Source organism: Sapajus apella, unplaced genomic scaffold, assembly GCF_009761245.1.
Source record: "Sapajus apella isolate SASKATOON/1434 unplaced genomic scaffold, GSC_monkey_1.0 scaffold26, whole genome shotgun sequence".
NCBI classification, from domain to species: Eukaryota; Metazoa; Chordata; class Mammalia; order Primates; family Cebidae; genus Sapajus; species Sapajus apella.
The window spans coordinates 12216400-12231705 of NW_022436966.1; the positions used below are offsets into that span (position 1 = coordinate 12216400).

The window sequence follows — 15306 nt, forward strand, 5'->3', positions numbered from 1 at the left end:
TTTTTTTTTGAGACAGAGTCTTACTCTGTCACCCAGGCTGCAGTGCAATGGCGAGATCTTATCTCACTGCAATCTCCATCTCCTGGGTTCAAGCAATTCTCCTGCCTCAGCCTCCCAGGTAGTTAGGATTACAGTCACCCACTACCATGCCTGGCTAATTTTTGTATTTTTAGTAGAGACGGGGTTTCGCCATGTTGCTCAGGCTGGTCTCGAACTCCTGACCTCAGGTGATCCACTCACCTCGGCCTCCCAAAGCGTTGGGATTACAGGCGTGAGGCACCGCGCCCGGCCAACCAAATATTTTTTAAAATTACCCAGGTGTGGTGGCATACCCCTGTAGTCCCATCTATTCAGGAGGCTGACACAAGAGAATCGTTAGAGCCCAGGAGTTCCAGGTTGCAGTGAGCTGTGACAGCTCCGCTGCACTCCAACCTAGGGTGCCACACCAAGACTCTTTCTCTAAAGAATGAAAGAAATGAAAGAAACTCCTTGACAGAACAGCCAAAGCTATACTAAGCAAAAAGAGCAAAACTGAAGAAATAATATTACCTGACTTTAAATAACACTACAGAGCAATAGTAAAACGGCATGGTACTGGCAAAAAAATAGACACACAGATCAGTGGAACAGAATGGAGAACCCAGAAATAAATCCATGAATTTATAGCCAACTCACTTTTGACAAAGATGCCAAGAACATACATTTGGGAAAGGACAGTCTCCTTTAATAAGTGGTGCTGGGCAAACTTGATATCCATATACAGAAGAATGAATCTAGATCCCTGTCTTTCACCATATACAAAAACCAACTCAAAATAGATGAAAGATTTCAATAAGGACCCCAAATGATGAAACTACTAGAAGAAAACATTAGGGGCCGGGCAGAGTGGCTCACGCCTATAATCCCAGCACTTTGGGAGGCTAAGGCAGGCAGATTACCTGAGGTCAGGAGTTCAAGACCAGCCTCACCAATATGGTGAAACCTCATCTCTACTAAAAATACAAAAATTTGCCTGTGGTCCCAGCTACTCAGGAGGCTGAGATGGGAGAATTGCTTGAACCCTGGAGGCGGAGGTTTCAGTGAGCTGAGACTGTGCCACTGCACTCCATCCTGGGCAATACAGCAAGATTCTGTCTCAAAAAAAAAAAAAGAAGAAGAAAACATTGGGGAAACGCTACACAACACTGATCTGGGCCAAGATATTTTTGGTAAGACCTCAAAAGCACAAGCAACCAAAACAAAAATAGACAAATATCAAGCTAAAAAGCTTCTGCACAGCATAGGAAACAACAAAGAGAAGAGACTCCCTATAGAATGGGAGAAAATATTTGCAAACTATCCATTCAATAAGGGATTAATAACCAGAATATATAAGGAACTCAACGCAATAGCAAAAGATTAAAAAATCTAATTTAAAAGTGGGCAAAGGAACTTGAGGAGACATTTCTCAAAAGAAGACACACAAATGCCCAATAGGTATATGAAAAAATGTTCAATATCATTAATCATTAGGGAAATGCAAATCAAAACCACAATGAGATATCATCTCACCCAAGTTAAAATAGGTATTATCAAAAACAGCCATTATCAAAAATAACAAGTGCTGGTCAGAAGAATGGGGAATATATTCCCACTATTAGTGGGACTATATAAAGTAGTACAATCACTATGGAAAACTGTATGGAGGTTCCTTAAAAAACTAAAAATAGGGCTGGGTGCAGTGGCTCATGCTTGTAATCTCAGCACTTTGGGAGGTCGAGGCAGGCAGATCACTTGAGGTCAGGAGTTCAAGACCAGCCTGGCCAACATGGTGAAACCTTGTCTCAATTAAAAATATAAAAATTAACCAGGCATAGTGGTGCACACTTGTAATCCCAGATACTTGGGAGGCTAAGACAGGACAATGACTTGAACCTGGAAGACAAAGGTGCAGTGAGCCCAAATCACACCATTGCACTCCAACCTGGGCTACACAGCGAGACTCCGCCTCAAAAAAATAAAAAACAAAAAATAAAGATAGAAGTACCATATGATGCAGCACTCCCACTGCTGAGTATATACCCAAAAGAAAGAAAATCAGTATATTGAAGAGATATCTGAATTCCAATGTTTATTGCAGCACTATTCATAAATAGCCAAGATATATAATCAACAGATGAATGGATAAAGATAAGGTGGTATATATATATACACGATAGAATATTAGAATGAAATCCTCTCATTTGCAGCAACATGGATAGAGCAGGTGTCATTATGGTAAGTGAAATAAGCCAGGCACAAAACACAAATACCAAATCTTCTCATTCTTATGTGGGAGCTAAAAAGCAGATCTCATGGAGACAGAGAGTAAACTGGTGGTTACCAGAGGCTGAGAAGGGAAGAGGGAAGGGGAGATAAAGAGAAGTTGGTTAATGGGATAAAAATTTAGCGAGATAGAAGGATAAGTTCTAGTATTCAATAGCACAATAGGAAAATTATAGTTAATGATAATTTATTATATATTTCAAAGTAGCTAGAAGAACTGTAATGTGCCTACCAAAGAAAACATAAATGTTTGAGGTGATCACCTGATCTGACCATTACCATTAAATACATATTATCAAAATAGCACAGATACCCCCCCAAAATATGTACAACCATTAAATATCAAGAAACATAATTTTTGGCTAGGCACAGTGGCTCATGCCTATAATCACAGCACTTTGGAAGACTGAGGCAGATGGATTACTTGAGGTCAGGAGTTTGAGACCAGCCTGGCCAACATGGTGAAACCCCTGTCTCTACTAAAAATACAAAAATTAGCTGGGCAGTAGTGTCGGGTGCCTGTAATCCTAGCTGTTCGAAAGACTGAGGCAGGAAAATCACTTGAGGCTGGGAGGTGGAGGTTGCAGTGAGCTAAGATTGTGCCACTGCACTCCAGTCTGGGTGATAGAGTGAGACCTTGTCTCAAAAAACAAAAAAAGAAAAGAAAAACAATATTTTTAATCAATAAAAAGTCAGAAAGATGGAAATTCAGGTATTTGAGCCCTGTATTTCGGCTCTGCCAATCTTCCAATTTCAGAAAACATAGCTGAAAAGCTGAACAGAGCTTTGGACAGATTCGTGACACTAGGGAAACATGAATTCAGGGAAAATGCTCAGGATCCAGGTTGAAGTCCAAATGGTCACACTCCAGGACAAGGGTTGACTAGACAGGCCTCACAGACACTGACACCCAATCCTGAATTATCTCAATTTCTGATTGGATTACATTTCTCTGACATCACTAGTGCACCTAGCCATCTTTCAGAAGCAAACATAGAGTTTTGAAGTCTTTGGGATTAAAAAAAAAAATAGGCCAGGTGCAGTGGCTCATGCTTATAATCCCAGCACTTTGGGAGGCCAAAGCAGGCGGATCACTTGAGCCCAGGAATTCAAGACCAGCCTGGCCAACATGGTGAGACCCCGTCTCTACTAAAAATACAAAAATTAGCCAGGTGTGGTGGCATGTACCTGTAATCCCAGCTACTAGGGAGGCTAAGGCAGGAGAATCACTTGAACCTAGGAGATGGAGGTTGCAGTGAGCCAAGATCGTGACATTGCACTCCAGCCTGGGTGACAGGGGGAGACTCCATCTCAAAAAAAAAAAAAAAAAAGAAAAAAAAAAAAAAGCCAAAGACTATTCACATACAAAGGACATGTATTCAGAATATATAAAGAGCTCTTATAAACCAACAAGACAACAGAAGATGAGCAAAAGACTTGACAGGCACTTCACACAAGAGGATATCAAAGTGAGTAATAAACATTAGTGTCAGATTTTTAAATTAGTTAAAAAAAAACTCTCCTCTATTTCCAAAACAAGTAGAACAATAAAAATAATTTTATTAAAGTATTCCTTTCCAAGTCAGGTACAGTGGCTGATGCTATAATCCCAGCACTTTGGGAGGCGGAGGTGGGTGGATCACCTGAGGTCAGGATTTCGAGACCAGCCTGGCCAACATGGTGAGACCTTGCCTCTACTAAAAATACAAAAATTAGACAGGTGTGGTGGCATGCACCTGTAATCCCAGCTACTTGGGAGGCTGAGGCAAGAGAATTGCTTGAACCTGGGGGGCAGAGGTTGCAGTAAGTCAAGATGGCACCATTGTGCTCCAGCTTGGGCAACAACAGCAAAACTCCATATCAAAAAATATATATATATTCCTTTCCAACGTTAAAAACAAACAGAAATTATGTTAAAAGGTAACCCACACTGTAATCCCAGCACTTTGGGAGGCTGAGGCAGGCGGATAACCTAAGGTCAGGAGTTTGAGACAGGCCTGGCCAACATCTCTACTAAAAATACAAAAAGAAATTAGCCAGGCACTGGGCTTGGTGGCACATACCTGTAGTCCCAGCTAATTAGGAGCCTAAGGCAGATGAATTGCTTGAACCCGGGAGGTGGAGGTTGTAGTGAGCCGAGATCACACCACTGCACTCCAGCCTGGGTGACAGAGCGAGACTCAGTCTCAAAAAACAAACAAACAAACAAAAGGCAACCCGCAGACTGGTAGAAAATATTTGCCACACAAGTAATCTTTAAAGGATCAACACATAGAATACTTTTTTTTTTTTTTTGAGACAGAGTCTTGCTCTGTCGCCAGGCTGGAGTGCAGTGGCATGATCTCGGCTCACTGCAACCTCCTCCTCCTGTGTTCAAGCAAGTCTCCTGCTTCAGCCTCCCGAGTAGCTAGGACTACAGGCATGCGCCACCATGCCCAGCTAATTTTTGTATTTTTAGTAAAGACCAAGTTTCACCTTGTTGGCCAGGATGGTTTCAATCTCCTGACCCCAAATGATCCACCCATCTCAGCCTCCCAAAGTGCTGCAATTACAGGTATGAGCCACCACGCCCGGCCTAGAATACATTTTTTTAAACTCCTATAAATAAAAGGGAAAGGCAAAATAGAAAAAGATACTTCTTAAAAGACAAAGCGTGAATGGGCAACAAATATAAGAAAAGAGGCTCACCTCGCTAATGATCACAGAAATGCAAAGTGAAAACATAATCAGATAATATTTTATACCCACAAGATTGACCAAAAAAGTAGTCTGTCAATTCTAAAAATTGGTAAAGACATGCAGCAAGGGGAAGGAGCTTTTCTATACTGCAGATGGAAATGTAAATTGGTATAACACTTTGGAAGAACCTGTGTGTGTAAAAACATGTAAAATAATATTATTGTCTGGGAACAGTGGCTCACCCCTGTAATCCCAGCACTTTGGGAGGCTCAGGCAGGCAGATTGCCTGAGCCCGAGCAGTGAGCTGTGATCGCACCACTGCAGTCCAGTCTGGCAGCAGAGGAAACCCTGTCTGTCTTTTGTTGTTGTTGTTCAAATACCAAAGGTCAGGTGAAGGGAAACCCTGTCTCAAAAGAAAGAAAAGAAAAGAAAAAAGAAAAGAAGAAAAGAAAAGGAAAGGAAAGAAAGATCTGAAAGAAAGAATGAAAGAAAGAAAGATCTCCCATAATTTCACCTTTTTCTTTCTCTATCATCTCTCTCTTTTTTTTTTTTGACAGTCTCCCTGTCACCTAGGCTGGAGTGCAGTGGCAGGATCTCAGCTCACTGTAACCTCCACCTCTTGGGCTTAACCAGTTCTCCAACCTCAGCCTCCCCAGTAGCTGGGACTAGAGGTGCCCACCACCACTCCCATCTAATTTTGGGGTTTGGTTTTTGGGGACACGGGTTTTCACCGTGTTGCCCAGGTTGGTCTCAAACTCCTGTGCTCAAGGAATACTCCTGTCTTAGTCTTCCAAAGTGGTGGGATTACAGGTGTGAGCCGCACACCCCACCTCCACTTTTAATATTACACATTTCTAGCTTTAAAAAAAAGAAAAAAAAGTTGTCCAGAAAATGACACTGAGCTAGTCTCAGCCACGTTGGGGTTCCGGACTGAAGCCAAAAGATTTCGCGTCTCCCAGCGTCCGCGGCCGGAAGTGACCTCTTGATGGCGGGTAAAAAAGTTGAGAAGCCGGATACTAAAGAGAAGAAACCTGAAGCCAAGAAGGCTGATGCTGGTAGTAAAGTGAAAAAGGGTAACCTCAAGGCCAAAAAGCCCAAGAAGGGGAAGCCCCATTGCAGCCGCAATCCTGTTCTTGTCAGAGGAACTGGCAGGTATTCCCGATCTGCCATGTATTCCAGAAAGGCCATGTACAAGAGGAAGTACCAGCGGCTAAATCCAAGGTTGAAAAGAAAAAGAAGGAGAAGGTTCTTGCAACTGTTACAAAACCAGTTGGTGGTGACAAAAATGGCGGTACCGGGGTGGTTAAACTTCGCAAAATGCCTAGGTATTATCCTACTGAAGATGTGCCTCGAAAGCTGTTGAGCCACAGCAAAAAACCCTTCAGTCAGCACGTGAGAAAACTGCGAGCCAGCATCACCCCCGGGACATTCTGATCATCCTCATTGGACGCTACAGGGGCAAGAGGGTGGTTTTCCTGAAGCAGCTGGCTAGTGGCTTATTACTTGTGACTGGACCTCTGGTCCTCAATCAAGTTCCCCTGCAAAGAACGCACCAGAAATTTGTCATTGCCACCTCAACCAAAATTGATATCAGCAATGTAAAAATCCCAAAACATCTTACTGATGCTTACTTCAAGAAGAAGAAGCTGCGAAAGCCCAGACACCAGAAGGTGAGATCTTCGACACAGAAAAAGAGAAATACGAGATTACAGAGCAGCGCAAGACTGATCAGAAAGCTGTGGACTCAAAATTTTACCAAAAATCAAAGCTATTCCTCAGCTCCAGGGCTACCTGCAATCTGTGTTTGCCCTGACAAATGGAATTTATCCTCACAAATTGGTATTTTAAATGTCCTGATAATCTAATTAAATAACTTATTACCTTTAAAAAAATTTACTGTAATCTTATTTTTGTTTTTAATGAACAGCATTCATAAAATTCAAAAAACATTATAATGAGGAATACATTGAGAAGTCTCTCACCCTATCTCAGTCCTACCCTCCGTCTCATAAGAAACCATGACTATTAGTTTCTTGAGTATATTATCAGAATTTATGTGGAAATAAGAATCATGTACTCTCATTTATCCTTTCCTACACAAAAGGCATAATTTATATACTGTTTGGCACCAAGGCTTTTTTCACTTAGTAAGATATGCTAGAGATAATTCCACATTAGTATGTTGGGAACTGATTCCTCACTCTTTTTCATAGCTGCTTAATGCTCCACTTTGCATATGTACTATAGTTTATAATATCAGTCCTCTGATGGATACTCACGTAGTTTCCAATCTTTTTCTATTACAATCAATAACTTCATATACATATCACTTTATATGTAAGCAAGTGTATTTGGAGGCAAAATTCCCCAAAGTGGGATTGTTGGATCAAAATGCAAATATTATTCAGTGTGGTTTTGATAACCACCAAGGATTGCTGCATTCTGCTCTCCTACTAGCACTGTATGTAACTTGGCCCTTGTTTCCCTTACATCCTCCTATATCCAGTATATTGCCAAACGTTTTCAGTGTTTACCAATCATGATGCATTTTTATTAAAACTGAAGCTGGCCTGTAATCCCAGTACTTGGGGAAACTGAGGTGGGAGGATTGCTTGGGCCTGTGAGGTGGAGGCTGCAGCGAGCACTTATCTTGCCACCTGTCTCAAAAAAAGAAAAAAAAAAACAAAACAAAACAAGCCAGGTGCTGTGGCTCACGCCTGTAATCCCAGCACTTTGGGAGGCTGAGGCAGGCAGATCATCTGAGATCAGGAGTTCGAGACCAGCCTGGCCAACATGATGACCCCCCCCCCATCTCTACTAAAAATACAAAAGTTAGCCAGGCATGGTGACGCGTGCCTGTAATCCCAGCTACTCGGGAGGCTGAGGAGGGCGAATCGCTTCAAGCCGGGAGGCAGAGGTTGCAGTGAGCCAAGATTGCGCTACTGCACCCCAGCCTGGGCAACACAGCGAGGCTCCATCTCAAAAAATAAAAGAACAAACCAAAAAAAACAAACATAAAAGCAAAAAATAAAAATAAAAACAAAAAACCACAAAAACACGCAGCTAGGCATCTTTTCATATATTTAAAGTCTATTTGTAACTACTAGTTTTCTACGAATTTTGTACGCCAGTCCTTTGCCTACGTATTTGTCTAATTGACTGCTGCTTAATTCTTAGATATTTTTAAATGAATATTTAATATATTTATATTTGGAAAAACTTATCCAAGGAAAAAAGACGCTAAAACTCCTGTTATAAAACGAATATACCTGCCGTTCCTCCACGAGTCTGGAATCTGGCCGAAGAAGAATTGTAACAGACTCTCGGACGATGTCAACACGACTCCGGACCTGACGCCGCAAGTTCCCAACTACCTCGCCCGGAACCTACCTAACATCTGTGTGTGCAAGCTCGGCTTGATTCCTAGCGGAAAGTTTGTGTGCGCATGCTCCAAGGAGCCGCGCCCCATCGGCTCCCTAACGGAAAATCCTCTGCGCATGCTCATAAACCTGCCCTCCTAGGAGACCTGAAAGCTGCTTCAGCTAAGCCCGGCTGGCGCCGCTGCACTTAGGGACCCTGCTGTCGGAAAATGTCCAGAGACACCATCTCTGCTATGAAGAGGGAATGCCAGTACAACAGCCACAAGGCGTCTTCCTGTGGCCCTTAAAAAAAGCCGTATTTCCGCACCTGGCCCTCTCCAAACGGTGTCTAAAGAGAGTTCTAAAAATTAATGTTAGGGGCGGGACGGCGGGGACAGAAAAAAATTTTAAATTACATTAATATTTTATATTGAGGAGGAAGTTGGTTACAAAGGACTTTCAAGCGTGTCAGGGGTTAATAATCTACATATTTTTTACTATTCCATAGGCTGCGTTGGAGAGAAAGTCACAGGGGCAGAAAAGCCTGGGAGAAACCACCTGTCATTCTTGAAGAAAAAGATGCTCTGGCTTTCCCTATTTGGTTGATGGGATGGAGAATCAACCCTTACAGAAAGACACCATCAATTCCGGAAAGGATGCTGTGCCAGTCACATTTCTGCACTTTGTGAGACGTTGAAATCTCCAGAAGTTGCCCAAGGTTTTCAAGCTGAACACCGGAGAAATGGCTCTGGATCCCTGAGGACTCAAACAGGAGCTGCAATCTTGGCTCCACCACTCTCCGTCCAAAACATCTTGTGTGTCTATCCGGTTATAGTGTGGCCTGCGAGAGAAGTTTCTTTAGGGGCAGGTGTATTTAAAAAAAAAAAAAAAAAAAAAAACGGGTCCTACCAACGCATTAATACTTTAAATTTCCCTCTTTATAATAGGTTGAAATGTCAGATAATACCTCTTAAGAACAATGGCTGATCCAAATGTTTCCTCCAAACTCACAGTTTTTTCCACCATTTCAGAAGCTGCCTGAGGACTAAGCTCTAATTTTTTTTTATCTTGCCCACATTCGTAAGGGGTCTGGGGAGTCATGCTCTACAAACCATAAATTCTCATCAGATGGGTTTTAACTCTATATATGGTGACTTGCTTTCCAAGCTGATTCTGGCATAATATTATGTGACAAGGAAGAAAGTCAAAATATTCCACCCCAGGCCAGGTACTGTGGCACACACCTGTAATCAGGCTGAGGCAGGCGGATCACGAGGTCAAGAGATCGAGACCATCCTGTCCAACATGGTGAAACCCCATCTCTGGGGCTGGTGACACATGCTTATAGTCCCAGCTACTCGGGAGGCTGAGGCAGGAGAATCGCTTGAACCCGGGAGGTTGCAGTCAGTTGAGATCACACCACTGCACTCCAGCCTGGTGACAGAGCAAGATTCTGTCTCAAGAAAAACTATATATACATATACCCCAACATGTTTCTTTGCTGTATTTTCAAATGGTCCTGCAAAGCTGTCCTTTGTAGGCGAAAATATGCATCTGACTCTCCTGAAGAGACTGAGAGTCTAACATCTTTTTAAAGGTCTGAATAGGAAACATTTGTCTTTTATTATCTCTAAGGCAGCCTCTATAAGACTTCAGAAGAACCTTGGTCTCCGCAATCTTTTATCTTAACCTGAACATTTCCTTTCTATTGATCCCAGGTCTTTAGACAATTGTCATCTCCACCAATTGTCAATCAGAAAATGTTTAAATTTACCTATAGCCTGGAAGTCCCTGCTTTGAGTTGCTCCACCTTTCTGAACCAAACCAATGTATTTCTTAAATGTATTTCATTGATGTCTCATGCCTCCCTAAAATGTATAAAACCAAGCTGTGCCCCAACCACCTTGGGCACATGTTCAGGACCTCTTGAGGACTGTGTCATGGGCCATGGTCACTCATATTTGGCTCAGAATAAATCTCCTCAAACATTTTACAGAGTTGACTCTTCATTGACGTGCCCATACCTGATGAAATGCTTCATCAAAATTCTTAGTGGACTGGCTAGTTCAGAAAATGGACCAGCCAGGTTTGCCTGAATGTAACCTTACACAGCTATCTCACTCCTGGTTGGAGCCACCTAGATTAGGAGACCTGTCCCCAAACTAATGTACCCCATGTCTTATGTCTTTTTTTTTTTTTTTTGAGACAGAGTCTCAGTCTGTCACCCAGGCTGGAGTGCAGTGGCGCGATCTTGGCGCACCGCAACCTCTGCCTCCCAGGTTCAAGTGATTCTCCCGTCTCAGCCTCCCAAGTAGCTGGAACTACAGGCATGCACCACCACGCTCAGCTAATTTTTGTATTTGAATTAGAGATGGGGTTTCGCCATTTTGGCCAGGCTAGTCTCAAACTCCTGACCTCAGGTGATCCACCCACCTTGGCCTCCCAAAGTGCTGGGATTACATGTGTGAACCACCATGCCTGGCCCATGTGTCTTGGTCTTTATTACTAATATTGATTATAAAATGAAACTTTGGGTAAAATTTATGCATTAGAATTTCTTTTTCTGTCTGTCCTGAAGCTTGTAACTACTTGCTTATGATTTTTTTGTGTGTTTAGCAATGTGTGTGTGTCATTGATGGCCTTTGTAAAAGTATGTTCAATGGAGCTGTGGGGACAGAGGTGCAATTAGAGTAGGTTGTAAGAATAAAAAGGAGCAGGCAAAAAGACGTGTATACCAGTGGCTTTCAAAGGGTACACAGACTTTCTTCTTAAGGGATCAATTCCCAGATCTTCGGTTTCATATAAACTCTTTCCTAAAATTGACTTGCCAAAAACATGTTAGTGTTGTGGGAACAGCTTCTCTTTTCTCATTTTGCTTTTACAGTCATCCTTTTTCCAAAAGACATACATCTCCTCCTCCTTGTCTAACAATGGCACATTGCCCCACGGTATAAAAAAGGCCAGGGGTAACAAGCAGAGACACAATTCAAAGCATTTGTATTAAGAAAGCAGTAACTCCAATGCTTTATTTTGCAAGTCACATTTTTGTTGTTGTTGTTTGTTTTGAGACAGGGTTTCACTCTGTTGCCCAGGCTGGAGTGCAGTGGTGTGATCTCTGCTCATTGTAGCCAACCTCCCTGTCTCAAGGGATCCTCTCACTTCAGTCCCCCAAGTAGCTGAGACTACGGGTACACACACCACACCTGGCTAATTTTTGTATTTTTTGTAGAGTCGGGATTTTGCCATGTTGCCTAGGCTGGTCTCGAACTCCTGAGTTCAAGCCATCTGACCACCTTGGCCTCCCAAGGTGCTGGGATCACAGGTATGAGCCACCACACCTGGTCTGAATCTATAATTCCAAAGTTAAAAGTTTTTTTTTTTAAGTCAAAACTATGTAGAAAGTTATGCTTATAAAAGTGTAACTTCCTCAGCTCTATCCCTTCCACCTATTCCCTCCTCTGTCCCCCAGAGATAACCTATTTCATTATTTGTGGTATATCTCTGTTTCTTTTTGCAAAAATAAATACATCTGTTTTTGGACTAATATGGACATACTGTTAACTAAAATAGTAAATATACTGTATTGTTAAAGGGAATCTATTAGATTCTTCTTTTAATTTCTTGTACAAAACTATCTTGCTCTATTTAGTTCTTTCTTTCCATATCAATTCACAGAAATTGTCATTGTCCTTGTTCTTTTTTTTGAGACAGGATCTCGTTCCATCACCCAGGTTTGAGTGCAGTGGCATGATCTCACCTCACGGCAGCCTTGACCTCCTGGGTTCAAGCAGTCCTCCCAAGTAGCTGGGACCATAGCGCGTGCCATCATACCTGGGTAATTTTATTTTTTGTAGAGATGAGGTTTCACTACGTTGCCCAGGCTGGTCTTGAACTCTGGGCTCAAGTCATCCTCCCACCTCAGCTTCCCAAAGTGCTGGGATGACAGGAGTGGGCCACTGCACACGGCCTGTCCTTGTGTTTTTAATAGCTGTTCAATACTCCAATGTGCTGATGTCCTATTATGCAACCCAATCTCTTGCTGACAGACATTTGAGTTGTTTCCACATTATTGCTATTGTGTATAAATAATTCTACGATGAGTAATCTTATGCCTGTATTGTTTTATATTTGTCAAGTTGTACGTTCATAGTAAATTCCTAGAAGTGGCATTACTGGGCCAAAAGATAAATATATATGAGCACTTGCTAGACATTGCCAAATTCCTCTCCTTGGGGTAGTACCATTTTATACTTTTAGATTTTTGCCAACATGATAGATGGGAATTGGTATTTCAGCATAGTTGTAATTTGCATTTCTCTCATAATGAACATATTGAGCATTTCATTTAAGGGCCATTCATATGTCTTTTTCTCTGGACAGTCTGTTCATGTAATTTGCTCTTTTTCATAATAGGTTTGTATGTTTTTGTCTTTTTCATCCTGATTTTTAAAGAACTTGTATATTAGCCTTGCAATATTTTCTCCCATTTGCCATCTCTTCTTTGATTTTTTTTTTGCCATGAAGTTTTTTTTTAAGTAGTTAAGGTTATCAATTTTTCCTCTTATTTCTTTCTCCCACTCCTTGCTTATAAAGGAATTCATCAATATTTTCTTCTGGTACTTTTATGATTTACTTCTTTACATATAGCTCTCATTTGGATTTTATCCTCATATATGGTGCCAAATTCAAATCTGTATTTTCAAAATATTCAGTTGTCTCAATGCTATTTATTAAAAAGCCTATCTCCTCTAGTAATTTGAGATCCCACTTTTGCTATGTATTAAACTTCTTTTTTTTTTTTTTTTTTTGAGCCTATTTCTAGTCTTTCTATTATGTTACAATGATTTGTCAACACACTTGGTTTTTATTGCGGAGCCTTTATAGTATACTCTTGTATCTGGTAGGACTAGTCTGTCCCTCTGAACCAAATTGCATTTTCTTTTACAAGATTTTCCTAGCTCTTGTTTCATGTTTATTTTTTCATGTGAACTTTATAATCACCTGATCTGGTTCTAGAATAAACAATATTTGTATTGGGATTACATTAAATTTGTATATTAGTTGGGGAAAATGAACAACTTTATAATATTGATTTATCCTATCCATGAACAAAGACTAGTGTTCTATATGATCAAGTAAAAAGCAAACATTAATGAAATAAGAAACAAAAATACAACAGATAGAATTGTAGTTTAACAGGAAATGACAATGACTCGTCCACACTGGTGATTAGTCTGTAAGGAAAGGCTTCTTACTATAGCATTAAGTATCACAGGAAATAGTCCAGTTAAATTTACCTCTGTTTAGGCCCTCTGACTTCTGAGTAATGCATAGTTGTATATATAACAATATGGGGTTCACAATGTCATATATTACATAAGTTAGTGAAATCTTAAAGGATTTTACAGTCCATACATTTTTTTAAGTAAAAAAAGGAGAAACATCTTTCAGCTTAATGGCTAGCTGAACTTTAGCAAGTATCTTTTGTAAATAGCTTGGTTTGCAAGTTTGGGACAAAACATGTATTTACAAACGGCTATATAGTTTTAGCAGCAGGGCTTTTAAAAACTGCCCTCTGGGCTAAATTTAAGGAAGTGTCATGAGCTAGTAATGAGAAAAATGTCTTTTTTTTTTTTTTTAATGTCAGCAGAAGTGGTTTGTAACTAGCTTCATGAATTTCATAAAGGTCATTAATTGGTCTCCAAACATTTTGAAGGGTGAGGGGGAGTCAACCATAATTTTAAACCTCTTCATTAACAAGACTTTTTTTTTTTTTGAGACAGAGTTTCACTGTTGTCATCCAAGCTGGAATGCAATGGTGCAATCTTGGCCCACTGCAACCTCTGCCTCCCAGTTCAAGTGATTCTTTCACCTCAGCCTCCCTAGGAGCTGGGATTACAGGCACCCGCCACAACCCCCAGCTAAGTGTTGTATTTTTAGTAGAGATGGGGTGTTGCCCTGTTGGCCAGGCTGGTCATGAACCCCTGACCTCAAGTGATCCACCCACCTCAGCCTCCCAAAGTGCTGGGATTATAGGTGTGAGCCACCTTGCCTGGCCTTAACAGGACTTTTTTAAAAAGCTGGTTATATGAAAAACCTTAAAATATATTAACCTTGGAAAAAATTGATTAAGAAAAAGAGAAGACAATAGGGAATACTAATTAGAAATTAAAAGGCTCCTTAGGTGGGTGCAGTGGCTTATGCCTGTAATCCCAGCACTTTGGGAGGCCAAAGTGGGCGGACTGCTTAAGCTCAGAAGATAGAGACCAGCCTTGACAACATGGCAAAACTCCATCTCTACAAAAAATGCAAAAATTAGTTAGGTGTGGTAGCAAGTGCCTGTGGTCCCAGCTACTGGGAAGGCTGAGGTGGTAAGATAGCTATTGAGCCTAAGGTAAAGAGGCTGTAGTAAGCTGAGATTACACCACTGTATTTTAGCCTGTGTGAAAGAGTGAGACCCTTTGTCTCAAAAAATAAATAAAATAAAGTCTTCTTAATGGGGAAATAGTAGAAGGTATGGCCACATGAGTGAATTCAGGCAACTAAATATGGGCAAAAGTGATGTATGCCACTACCAGCCTGTCCCACAAAAGTGCCTCACAAGCAACACCCTGCTCTCTCTCTCTGTCCCCTGACTTGAGATAGATAACCATGGCTACTGTTTTGAAGAGAGTGTAACCAGGACATGAAAAGAGCATTGGATTACCAATTGAGAAAGCTACCTGCCAATCAGGCACACATATTTGGATTTTATTCAAATGAGAGGTAAACTTCTATTGTGTGGAATCATTTTTGTAGTTAGCATTACTTTAAACCAGAATTTAGTATGTAATAAATGCAGCATAGTAAAAGAAAAAATTCTATTCAATAAATGTGTTTATGGACACCAGAAATTGGATAGCAATCAGAAAGAAAAAAAAAGTTGGATGCCTACTTCACACATTACACCATGTGAAAACTTTCA

The 15306-nt window shown here is 41.1% G+C and overlaps 1 protein-coding gene and 1 pseudogene across 3 annotated transcripts in view; one reads left to right on the forward strand and one right to left on the reverse strand.

Annotated features, from left to right (window-relative positions):
• CUNH2orf74 (chromosome unknown C2orf74 homolog) overlaps positions 1-8459 on the reverse strand; it is a 16281-nt gene extending 7822 nt beyond the window's left edge. Inside the window, exon 1 of one of the 3 annotated variants that reach the window (XM_032292028.1) lies at positions 8374-8459. The gene's annotated coding sequence lies outside the window, so the exon portion shown is untranslated. Of the gene's footprint in view, positions 1-8252 lie in introns of all 3 variants that reach the window. The other 2 variants (XM_032292029.1, XM_032292027.1) reach the window with 2 other exon arrangements.
• On the forward strand, positions 5865-6846 carry LOC116560580 (annotated as a pseudogene).
• Positions 8460-15306: the final 6847 nt, after the last annotated feature.